Source organism: Capra hircus, chromosome 22 (assembly GCF_001704415.2).
Source record: "Capra hircus breed San Clemente chromosome 22, ASM170441v1, whole genome shotgun sequence".
Lineage (NCBI taxonomy): Eukaryota > Metazoa > Chordata > Mammalia > Artiodactyla > Bovidae > Capra > Capra hircus.
Genome location: NC_030829.1, coordinates 35,880,325 through 35,893,996, shown reverse-complemented (window position 1 = coordinate 35,893,996; position 13,672 = coordinate 35,880,325). Strand labels below are relative to the sequence as shown.

At 38.7% G+C, this 13,672-nt stretch overlaps 1 protein-coding gene across 15 annotated transcripts in view; it reads right to left on the bottom strand.

Moving 5' to 3' along the window:
• The window catches only part of MAGI1 (membrane associated guanylate kinase, WW and PDZ domain containing 1), a 649,715-nt gene that overhangs the window by 130,010 nt on the left and 506,033 nt on the right, over positions 1 to 13,672 (bottom strand). The gene's annotated exons all lie outside the window — the stretch shown is intronic.

Sequence of the window (13,672 nt, the reverse complement as noted above, 5' to 3'; positions counted from 1 at the left end):
GACCTATCATTTTAGCCCAGTCAATCTCAATCAAAAGTGTGGAAGGAGTGTGGTTTACACTCTAACTAAAAAAAGAAAATAAACCATAAGCAATTTTGCAGTACATACTAGGAATCTATATTAAATGGTAGGGGAGATTAAACAAAAATTAAAGGAGCAACATTCATGATTTCTGCTCCAACATTCAAGTTAGGTAGGGCATGCAACCAGCATGCGTTCACTCTGCAAGGCACAATTACCCACAGTGCTTTTAAGTCATTTTTTAAAAATATAATAAGCAAGACTTTTCCCCCTAGTCCTAATTCTAATTCTCCCTAAAAAGCGATTAAATAACCAACTGTATGTTGTCTCCAGGGTTCATGGCAGGGCACAGTCTCTGATTGTCCACCCATGTGAATTTCCATGCATCTACAATGGATATCCAGATACCTCTTACATCAAAAACTCAACACTTCTTCCATATTTTACTCAAACAGAACATTTTGAAACACGTCCAATTTTTCTAATATCTGAAATCTGAGTGTTACAAAGAGCTGCACATTATCCATAGTACCAATTATGTTACAAATGTTTGCTTGTCATGCTCAGCACACCAGGACTTTCTGGTATAAAAGCCTGCTTGTGTAGTGTCCAAAAGTCTATTCTTAAAGTGTTTCCTAAGTTGTTTCCATTTCTTGCTTCCTTGGCAGACTATGACACCCTTGAGGTACTTTACAGTGTTTAAATTTACGTCTCGGGTGTCAGGCATACAGTGGGTACTCCAGAAGCATAAAGAGTACCATATACTGCTGCTGAGGCGGTACACATAGAAAGGGAATGATGAATTCATGTCTGTCTGGTTCCTGGAGCTTCTGCTGTTTCTCAGTTTCCTAATCTGTGAAATAAGGACAATAAACTACCTATACATTTGTTGTGTGTATTGAGTAAGACAAGGCTTTTAAAAGGCCTAGCTCAGTACCTGCTACCAGATACATAGTTTATGTTATTATAGAATGAAATGAGTTGGTATTATAGTTCAAATTATATACATAATCAAGCTTCCCTGGTGGCTCAGATGGTAAAGAATCTGCATGCAATGCAGAAGACCCTGCTGTGATCCCTGGTTGGGAAAGATCCCCTGAAGAAGGGAATGGCAATACACTCCAGTATTCTTGCCTAGAAAACTTGCCATGAACGAGAAGCTTGGTGAGCTATAGTCCATGGGGTTGCAAACAGTCAGACATGACTAAGAGACTAACACTTTCACTCTTTTCAGTGTCCAGTTGAGAAAAAAATCAAGGCGTAGACAAGAACAATAGGACAGAGGTGATAAGAAGCAATGAGATTTCTATTATGAATTGTGAACACTTTAAACAGCTGTAAGAGAGTACATAGGATAGATGTGTTCAAAGTACATCAACTCATCAGGCTATGCTAGGTTTAGATTTTAAAGACAGAAACCTCTGATGGAGTGTGTAAGAAAAACAGAAGAATATGACCTGGGCAAACAGGATGTGCTACTTACAGATATCAAGAAGATGGGGGAATGGTGTATAAGGGAAAAAAAACCAAGAGTTCACTTCTGAATATGTGAAAGCTTGAGATGCCTATCAGACACCTTGGGTGTAGAGCGCTCTGGACAGCTGAATATGTAAATCTAAAAATAAGACGGGTGGTTGGGCCCCAAATTTGAGAGTTATCACTAAACCCCTGGCATTTGAAGGCAAGAGAAAGAATCTAGGGGGAGAGACAGTATAGAAAAAGCAGTCAAGAAGTCTGACTTAAACACAAAAACTTAACAATTTTTGGAAACTGAGCAGAGGAAAAGATCCGCAGAGGAGATGAAGAGGCAGCTGTCAACAAAGCAGGAGCAGAGGAGGAGGGTGTGATGTCTCAGAGCCAAGTGCAAAAGCTGTTCAGCCGGCTATTTGGAAAACACGAACAGTCTGCATCGTACTGGGAAATTCCAGTGCAGGGCAAGAACAGAATCTCTTTGAAACTTGCTGTGAAAGAATCTGTCCTAAATATGTTTTATATGGCAACTCTCACACTCAAGTCTCCATACCAAAATTCTATTAACTAAATCCATCCCTCCCTTCCCAGCACCCCCAAATGCGGATAAATAAGTAAGACCAAACAGATTTGTTTGTTTGTTTTTTCAAAGTCTTCCACATCAGACAATATTTTGGTTTTTCTCCCCTTCTTATAATCATCTTATCGTTGACATTTCTTCCAGTCATGTTTTCTGAACCAATTTGTCAGAGTAACTGTTGAGACAACACTAACCTCTGGGACTTAATTTCCTGAAAGGATTGAAAATAATCAAGAACTTGGGGGAAAATGGTACATTTTAGAGGAAAAATGAAAACATGCAGACACCATTTTCCCTTGGAAATAAATACGCTTAGAATGGTCTTTAAGAGGCGGGGGAAGCCGGTGGGGAAGGATTCATCTCCACCCAGAAAACCTTCAGGGTTTACTATCCAGACAAAACCTTTCCTCTCTGCAGGCCAGCAGGAGCTTACTGGAGTTATCCTCTGAGCAACCGGCCCTGGGCCTGGTCCACATGACCAGGCTCCCATTCAGAGATGCTAGGGAGAAAGGGCCTGGGAGGGGACCCCGCCCTCTCTTTTCTTTCAGCAGAATGACAGGCTGCCTGCTGGACACACGCCTGGCAGATGGCATTTCAAAGGTTTTTCAGGAGCCATCTGGGGTGGGTACAATTATTACAAACCACACTTCTAACAAAGCCAGAAGGGTTACTTCCTGGCAGAAGAGAAGTAAAACAAATTCTACAGTGTTTCTCAGGGATAACGTATTAAAAAAAAAAAAAAAAATCCCCAGGCTGACAAACGGAGGTTGCTTACAGCTTACTACACCGTCTTTTGTTGATCCAGCTAGAAATCAGGGCAACAATATCTTACAGCTACTATGTTTGAACAAACAAACACAGAGCTCACCTCCTGGCCTTCCAAAAGAAAAAAGAGATAATCAAACACTAGGAAAAACAGAACAGCTTCCATTTATTTGATGCTTACCTATATCTTAGGTAAAGTGTTCAACAGTTAATCAATAGTGCTATAGCTAATTAGTTTCTCAGAAACACAGAAGAATTGCTATTATGCTCACTTTATTGATGAGGAAGCTGATACCCAGAGAAGCAAAGTAATCTTCCCAAGGTCACATACAACTCAGTTGGGCAGAGCTATGATTTGAAAGTAGGAATCTGACTTTAGTCATTTGAAATCATTGTTGTCCAAAAGAACTTTCTGCCTTATGCGAAATGTTTCATAGATGTAGATGTGAGTCTAAGATGGTAGCCACGAGCCACATCTGGTTATTATTATTTTTATTAAATACATTTCAGGTGCACAGCATTGAAGTTCAACATGTGTACACATGTAGCTATTGATATGTGGCTAACGTGACAGAGGAACTGAACTGCAATTTTATCTAATGTTAATTACTTTAGATTTAAAGAGGCACACATGGCTAGCAGCAACTGGCTTGGCCAGTGCATTTCTAAACCAGGAGGTCATTTCCAGTATTATGTTCACTACCATGCCCCCAAAGCACTTTCAGCTTCTGAAATAAAAGTAAGAAACAAATCAAATTGCTTGAGAAGGAAATGGCAACCCACTCCAGTATTCTTGTCTGGGAAACGCCATGGACACAGGAGCCTGGCAAACAGTCCACAGGGTCACAAAGAGTCAGACATGACTTACTGACTGAACAACAACAATCAAACTGCAGAATCTTGTACTCCAACAGGAAACGCATCCTTTAAAAACCTCTTATCTGCTCTGAAAAATGACAGTCAAGCTTTATGTTTTGTACTAAAAATTCTGTTTGGTTTCTTTTGGATATGGTATCTTGGGAAAAAAGTCTTCTTAGATATTCGTGCCATCACTTTTGGCAGCCAAAACAAAAACCAAAAGCAACAAGATCAATACAAAAGCAATCCTCCAAAATACACACATACACAAAAAGTGAGTTCCTGTGAATATAGGAATGAGTAAATGAAATATGGTAGATTTGCCCTTAGGATTTTTTTTCCTTTTTTTTGCTCTGTAAAGAAATACTAGTTAGATGCCCAAGCAGTTATGAGAAAGAATATCTATAATATACAGTTAAGTAACATAAAGTACAAAAATAACCACTGCATTTTACTGAAAAAGAGAAAAGAAAGCCCTATGGGTGCTACATGTTTTCTGAGTTAATAAATAGTTAAATGGATGGAATAAATCCTTAACAGTGGTAACCAGAAGAGGGTGGGTGCAGAAATGGGAGGAGAAAAAAAAAAATTGTTTCTTTACATCCCTCTGAATTGTACCACGGTGCTTGTCGTTAGTTGTTTTGATATTTTATAAATCAAATAAAATAACTAAAATAATAAAATAATCCTGAAAGTCCTGATTCTTAGGCATCTTACTCAAACAACTTCAATATTAGCTTAATCCTTGCAAGAACATGCCAAAGACCAGAGGCTCCAACTGAATCAACACCCGATACGTCCCAAAGTTCCCCACTTCATGGAAAGCTAGCATCAAGGTCCTCAATACTTGGATGTTCAGTCGCTCAGTCGTATCCGACACTTTGCAACCTAAAGTTAGGAGAAGGTGGCAGTATTTTTCTGCCTGATTTTGGTTTTTAAATCTCAAACCATTCATCACTTACACAGAGTTTTTTTTAAGTGTTAAAAAATTTAATAAGATTTGCACCAGAGAAGTGAATACTATCAGCCTTTTACGCACGAGATAAATGAATTTGAGCTATGCCCTGCTGACTGTCTCAGCATGAATTAGCAATACCCACAAAAGTTTGCCTCCAAAGCTTGAGTGGCTGCTTGCTTCTTGGGCACATTGTATGGTTCATAAACTTTCAGGGTACCTGGCACGAGGGAATCTTGACGAGGAAATCAAAAAACTACCTTCCTTATCATCAAACTCCACAAACTACGGCTACAGAGAATGAGATGGTTGGATAGCATCACCGAATCAATGGATACGAGTTTAAGCAAACTGAGAGACAGTGAAGGACAGGGAAGCCTAGTGTGCTGCAGTCCATGGGGTCGCAGAATCTCATACGACTGAGTGACTGAACAACAACAAATGGCTACAGAAACAAAACCAAGTTTGGAGCTCATCTGCATTCTCTCCTTATTTCTAGAATTCCTCTTGAAATATCCAGCTCAAGCAGGAAAATAATTTAGAAATGAAACACGAATATGCTATTTCCTACTGCTAAGTGTTCCCAATACCATTAAGTTTCAAGGCAAGTCGTCACTCCAACTGGCCTCAAGGCCAGACTGCTAGTATAAGGATCATTACTAAGAGTAAATTGTTAATACTCAATGGGATCATCTGATGTTAACTTCATCTGGGTTTTGCTTATCCAAATGTAACGAGACTTTCAAAAATCATAGTCACTCCATCTGCTTACAGGTTAAGGAAACAAGTGTTTACGTTGCTTGAAATTCATTAGATATCCAAGATAGCCTCATAGTCTTTATTCTTTAGTTGGCAGAGATAAAGCAGAGTAGAACATGTTTTTCCCAAAATTCACTCAGTTACCTACCTACCACTCACACAATTTTTCCCCTGTGGCTCAATGGAAAAAGTCTGCCTGCAATGCACGAGCCACAGGCTCAATCCCTAGGTCGGAAAGATCCCCTCAGGGAGGGCATGGCTACCCACTCCAGTATTCTTGCCTGGAAAATCCCATGGACAGAGGAACCTTGCAGGCTACAGTCCCTGGGGTCACTAAGAGTTGAAAACAACTGAAGTGACTTGGCATGCACACATACGGTTTTTGCCATATCTTGAGATCAAAAGAAATGCTTAACTGCTATACACCTATTAGAATGGGCTTAAAAAAAAATCTTACAGTACCAGATGCTAGTGAAAACAAGGAGCAACTGGAACTTTTTCATACATTGTTGGTAAGGATGCAAAATGGTACAGCCACTTGAAAAAGAGTTTGGCAGCTTGTTAAAAAGTTAAACACAAATCTACACAGGACCCCCAAATCACACTCCTAAATATTTATCCTCAATAAATGAAAATTCATTTACACGAAAACCTATATACAAATGTCTAAAGCAGCTCTACATATAATCAGCCCAAAACAGATAGACAACCTGAACGTGCCTCAATTGACAACTGGATACACAGTGTTAAGTCCTTACAATGAACTCAACAACAGTTTAAATGTACACAACAACATGGATTAATCCCAAATACATTCCAATAAGTGTAAGAAAAAAAAGCCAGACTCAAAAGGCTAGATACTGCATATTCCATATCAGTGATAGCCCATTAAAGGCAAAACTACAATAGAGATGGAGAATAAACCAGCTGTTGCCAGGTGTATGGTTGACGTTGACTGCAAGGGGGCAGCACCAGGGAATGGGAGGAGTGGAGAGGGCTTGAGGAGGCAGAACAGTTCTGTATCCTGATTGCGGTGGAAGGTGAAGGACAATGTACTTGTCAAAGCCTACAGAACTGCACATGACAAAGAGCAGATTTTACTGTTACAAAACTTCAGAAAGGAAACACTTAGCATTACCAACAATGAACAATCAGTTCCAGCCTGTCATAAACAACAACTAAAAATAAATACAACAAAAATAAAATTGGTTCATTTTACCTAGAGTCCAAGGCTCTGAGCCTGAAGTCCACATTCTCTCATGACAAAGGGAGATTAACAAACATTAGAGACTTATTAGCACCAAACTGAGACTTTCTCCTTAACACAATTACAAGCATTTTATTTTTAATTACAGAGAGTCATATGCTCAGTATTAGATCAGATCTTCAAGTAGCATCAAGAACACTGCTTAAAATCACCTCACTTCATCACTAAAGTCATGTTGGGAACCACTAGGACTAGGTCTCTACCAACCAGGAAAACCCAGGACAGATGTTAGAGCCTCTAGTTTTTAAGGTGGAAAACAGTCATTTCAGAGTGCTACTCCATTCACCTTACTCTCTAAAGAATTTAGGTTGCTCCACCTAAGTCTCAGTTTCCTCACCTACATTGAGGGTGGAAAAAATAAAACCATCAACATATAAACTTACAATTTTTAAGTACTAAAAACACCTCCACCTCTGGGCTTTGTGCAAGTTCAAAGGGAAACAGGTATGTGCCGCTCCCATCACGGTGCCCAGCGGGGACAGAGTACCTGAAACTAACAGGTAGGTGATGAGCAGCTGACCTGGATTTGGCTAGCCTGGAAACTCAGAGGTGAGTTTCATCAACACTCTTGGAGATATGTTCAAGGAGAAAAACCTCTCTGCATATCATTTAAATACATAGCATATTATTTTGTTTTCCTGCTAGATATTCTCACAGTCAAACCTGCGTCATTTCTGGCCCTCAGTTAATGTAACCTTCGTTACCCCGGCTAGGAGATCATCTGCCTATTTACCATGTCAACCCCACCTATTTCATTTCGACATACAAATGAAAGGAAGGTATGTCCTACAACTAAGTGATCTTTATGTCTTTAAAAAATGGAAGGAAGGTATGTCCTACAACTAAGCGATCTTTATGTTTTTACCCTGTAGGGATAAGTCCTAACTCTTTGGCTCCAATTCATGAATGCTCATGTCCTCTTGTCACCAACCCAGAAATACAAATCTTGTAGCATGTGCCATAACAAACATTTTTCTGTGAGTACATGCCCGTTTTCTAGGGAGCCTGACCAGCCACAAGGGGATAAACCCTCTTCCTCCCCAAACAGAGATTTAGAAACAATGTATCTACTAATACTGACCACAAAGCCTTGCAAGTCTATTAGACTCAAAACATTAGGGACTTTTCTATGGCACCTTAATCATGGCTTTAGGCACCCAAATGCAGGGCCCCTTGAATAGCTAGTGTGTGTTTCTTCCTGCATAAAAAGCACTTGCTTTTACTGAAGCTTTTGTTATTACCAGGGCTGTAAGCGAACAGGAGGCAGGAACAGAGAATGGAGAACAGAAGACCAATAGGCCTTTTCTCCTAGGAGAACATGTTTATGTTTAAAATCAGGCCATCAACAGATGAATGGCTAAAGAAAATGTGGTATATAAACATAAAATGGAATACTACTCAGCCATAAAAAGGAGTGAAGTAATGCCATTTGCAGGAACAAGGATGGACCTAGACAGTCTCCAGTGGAGTAAATCAGACAGAGAAAGGCAAATATCACATGATCTCTCTCACATGTGGGACCTTAAAAACATTATACAAATAAATTTATTTGTAAATTAATTCAGAGACATAGAAAAAGAACTTATGCTTACCAAAGGGGAAGTGGGGTAGGGGGGGGAGATAAATTAGGAATCTGAGATTAACATTTATATATTACTATATATAAAGCAGATAAACAACAAGGACCTACTGTATAGCACAGGGAACTATAACTATATTCAATGTCTTACAATAACCTATAACAGAGAAGAATCTGAGAAAGAATACATACACACATATACATACTCACAGATATATATATGTATAACTAAATCACTTTGCTGTATACCTAAACATTGTAAATCAACTATACCTCAACTTCTAATAATTTTAATGTTTAAAACTAGTCCCCTGCTTGTGTCCTTGTGTCCTTTTAAATCCACTAAACAGTCAAACAAAAACAACCCTATAGTTATCATTATTGCCCCCACTTCACAGGCGACAAAATGGGCCAACAGAGATGAGGTGACTTGCCAAGAATTACACAGCTGGTAAGTGGCAGAGCCAGGATTTGAACCCGAGACTTTATTTCCACAGGGCAGCAAAAGCCGCTATATATGAAGAAAGCACTGGGTACAGGAACAAGCTAGTGTGAGGAGGGGGGCAGCTTAGTCTTCATAGCTCTTCATCTCTGGCCTCATCAAGCAAAACGAAGGGGTGCTTGATGGAGTTAAGCCTGGGGGAGAATGCTCTGTCCCACCCCCTATGACTTTCTTAATCCAAAACCTGAGCTCCCAGGAAACATGTTTTACTACTTCTTAATCAGAATAATGAGGTAATACAGGCCAGGATCACTGAATAGGAAAGTCAAGCAATGACTTGAACATGCATATTAACCATTCTTCCTCTTTGATGCGGGGGAGAGGCAAACATAGTCATGGAAATCCTGCATTCATTAAAAACAGGGAAGGGAAATTTTTCAAGCTGTCACAGATTCATTGCAAACATTCAGCATTCAGGCAATGAACGAAAAGAATTTCCAACACTCCGTACATGCTTATCAAAAATCAACTTTAGGGGGGATTATCTTGAGGCATTTTTCTGTTCAGAAAGGAATTCTGAAAATCAGTAATGCCATAGTTTAGTACTAAAGGCTGTCTACGATAAGAAGGGATTAGATCAGATAGACTTTCAGTATTATGACAGTTTATACATTCTACTTTCTCTGAATTAATGACAGCAAGTGTTTGTATAAAATGGAGTGAACTAACGCCAATGATTTCAACCAGGTAATTTCAAAAGCATGTGAAAGAAAATGGTTATTTTGGTGAAAAGCTATAATTAATGGAGAATGTCAAGTTTTCACAAATTAGGTGACTGCAAGCCAATGCTAAATGCTGCTAATCTCTGGCAGCTTTCTTTCTTTAGTTTAAAAGAAATAATAATCAAGACTGACTGCCAATGGGTAGATGGTTTCTTTCAGGGGTGAAAAGAATGTCCTGAAATTAGATAGCTGGTTTCACAGTTTTAGGAATATAATAAAAATGCTGACTTTTATGGAGTAAACACTATCAATAACACTGTTAAAAATAATACTACACTACAGATATGCAGAGATAAACAGAAGGTAGTCTCTGTCTCCAAGGATATGACTATTCAGTAGAGGAGTTGTTAACATTTCTGTGGATAACATGTGCATGGCATAAATTTCTTCTTTAACAGTAACCTGCTTTCATTAGTCCTTCCAATATATGAATCAAGTGTAAGCATGAGATCAGAAATCAGAAATTATTGACCACGTTATATCTTCCTAAAAACTGCAGGGGTCTGGAATTCTCCCAGAACAGCCATATAGAGACAGAAACTGTTACAAGATCTAAAATCAGACTTGGTGAGTTCAAATTCCAGCTCTGATATTGACAAACTGTGTAACCAAAACCAAGTTAAACATTTGGGGCCATGGCTTCCTCATCTCCAAAATGGGAATAATAATACCTGCCTCATAAACTTGTGTAAGGATTAAGACAATACATAGAACCTGCTAGGTCTGGTCATAATCTGCATTCAATGAGCATCGACTATAACAACAAAAGCATCATCACCATCACCACCACAGCTCCCCCTTCTCTTTTTCCAACCATTTCCCTTTAAAAGTAAAGAAAGTAACTACTGCCCCTTCATTATATTGCTATTGTGGAACACAGGTTTTCTGTACATAATGCCTAATTTAATTATCCCAAGAGTGGCATTCTTTTCCCACAAGTTTCACATCACACAAAATTTTCTATTTTTAATTCTTATTTGTCAAAAGCTCTCACACAAAAGCACACAACTCCCAGTCACAACTTTGTGGACGGTATTTTGTTAAGAAATCTTAAAATCAACTTGTTCTGTAAATACCATAATTTTAAATGATCATTGTCATTAAGCACAAGCATGTATCTATAAGGATAGACAGATGCCTATTTGCTAGAATACAGTGTGTCTGAATGTGAGGTCCTCAAGTCCCATAATTTAATATTACATGCTATTCTTCATACAATTAACTCCTTCCCACGCAAAGGGTAAATATAGACTTCCTAAAGAAATACCATAAACTTGGATATAAAGAGAGAAAACAATTTATATCTAACACCAACAGAGAACAGTTACAAGAGCAAGTCAAGATGGACATAAGAAAAAAAGAGTCTGCATTGATTTAATTAATACACTGGTTCTCAGTTGACCTAGGCATGACAATTCTTAAAGCCTTCTCAAGTATTCAGAGTAACAGTCATCACCGTGTAAATTTTACTTTGGTTCTTGTCAAGTGTATAACTGCCATGTCAAAGAAGACAAAAGGAAATAGTGTGTGACGCACAATATGAGATGCTAAAAGGATAAAGCAGTTTGGTACATTAAGCATATACCAAAGACATACATGTTATGGTACTGTTTATGTGTTTCCTTACTTCAACAACAGAGTATGGCCTTTATAATAAAGGAAAACATGATGTGAACAGTAAAATTTCTAGGATTATGTTTCCAAAGTGTTAAAACTGAGCAAAAAGCATAAAAACTGAGTATTTCTATTTTTTAGCATGTCCTTCTCTGCCTTTTAAATTTCCCTTAATACCACCCTTCACCTTGAGAAGACTATATTAGCACTCAAAACTCTAATATTCAAAAAGTGTCTTATGAGCCAAGTCCGAGAAATATGAACATGTGAACATAAGGATGGGATCCCAGGCAGCTGAATTCACTCCTGGGACTCTGCTATTGTTCATAAGCGACTTATGCTTTTCCCCATAAATGATGACATCAGCAGATTCCCAGAAAACTGAATTACCGCCTTGACTTCCCCCACCCTGGGACCATACATTACCTTATCTAATTCTTGCCAACTGCCTCTCCAAATCTAAGTCACATTCCAAAAAAATATGGACTGGGAACAACTGCAAAATGATGTAGATCCAGCTGATGAACTGTTATTGCCCTTCTTTCGCTTAATTCATTTCTCAATGAGCAATTACAGTCTCACATTATGCAGTACTTCTCTTGTCACAGCTCTGGGTCGTTTTATGTTATAGACTACACTTCCTAGATAGATGACTCATATAAATTATTATTTTTCACTCTGCCTGGTAAGCCAAATGAAGTATCTTTCAGAGTTTAAATTAAACACAAATTATTAATGCTTCTAAACATTTGCTAGGAAAAATGCAGACAGTAATGAACATAAGCCTGAGTTCATATGATATCACCTACACTGACTTCTAAAGGCATGATTTCATTAGAATAATGTATGAGATAGCAAAGGTATTACTAGGAAGTGAGTGACCAGTTTTGAATAAGTAAAATCAAGTAGAAATGTTATTGTGAGTTACTTATAATAATTACTACATAAAACTCTACAAATTATTCTATGCTTTCTAAGAGAAATTGGCCCTTTTCAAAGAAACCTTATTTCAGAGATGTCAGGTGAGTGAAAGAGCTGCCTTCAAAAACAGCCACATCATTTTCAGTCCACAGGCTTCTCCTTAACCCAAGAAAGCAAATTATGCCCGGGTCCTTAACACAAACTAGACCTAATATGTGTCCAGATAAAATCAGGTCAAGGATCAAATCAATGACTATTAAAGACAGAATTTTATAAACCAATTCATTAAAAGGCAATGACATCTTAGCTCTGACATATGAACAATCTATCTTTAGGAAAAAAAAAAAAGTGGTTTCATTTGTTTTTGGTTTATTTCACACCTAGTAATTAAATGTCATATTGCACAGTGCTTCCTGGTCTTGAGTTTCACCTAATTCATCAGCCCTATTGACAGCGCCTGCTGATCAAGGGCAAGGAGAAGGGAGCGGCAATCTTTATTTCCTTGGTCTGGCAGCATTGGCACCACTGGCATTAGCTTCCTGTCAGCAGGTGAAGACCTGAGGACCTGATAGATGATCCTGGAGCTGCTACAAGGAGTTTTCACCAGATACCTGCCTCTTAACCTATTTACCCAGCACTTACACTTTCATTTTCTAGGAAACCCACATTTATGCCCAGAGGGAGCAAAGAGTCAACATCTTCAATAAATCCAAAAAAGCATAAAAACTGAGTTTTATCCAAAAGCTACCACCACGGCCTTCCACACATTTAGTTTCACACAACGAAACAAACAAACAAACAAAAAAAAGGGTATAGGTATTTGACTGAGCCAGCTGGGAAATTCAGAAAGCGTATTTTACTCTCGACATGTCATACATGTTACATCTGAAAAGAGTAATGAGACTAAAAGTGATTCATTTTTACAGTTAGGGACTTTTCACCAACCTGTACAGATTTTTGTTTTACATATCTAAAACAGGAAATGAGACATTTAAAAGGGAAGAGTGCCTTCCTAACCCTTTAAATGAGCAACAGCTAAGGTCAATGAATGACGTTTACAACAAAATACATGTGATATAGGACATTCACAAAATAGGACCTGATCAAAATGACATAGAAGTGGCTAGCTTAAAAATTAACAACTTTTACTCTCTTATTTCTCTCCTCAGAGATAAAAAGTACATGCTCTAGCCTATGTCAAACCCATAAAAAAAGCATAGAGAAAACAAGCCTCTCCACCATCCGGAAAGGAACATGTCACTATGTCAGTGTTCAAGGACCTTAAGTCCTCAGTCACCACTGAGTCCTGGCATTTTGAGGTAAATCCTCAGTCATCAGAATCATCCCTAACTACTGCAGCCTCCACTGCAATCAGCATAATGACCGTGGCCAATACTGGACAAAGAGAAAGAACTGGCTTTTGTTTTTCCAACCACACCAGCACACCTGCCACTGCAATGCTTCAAGGACACACGTTCTAAACTGAGAGGGAGGACACATCGCAAAGTTTCCTGCAGGAGGCAGCACTCACTGAGGCACAACTCAGAAACCTTTCCATGGAGCACAGGGGTTGGAATTCTGAACATTCCAAAACTGACCGAAAGCAATTTCGTGTCCTGGGCTCCAGACCCTGGGTCATGAAAGAAGTTTCGCAGCAGT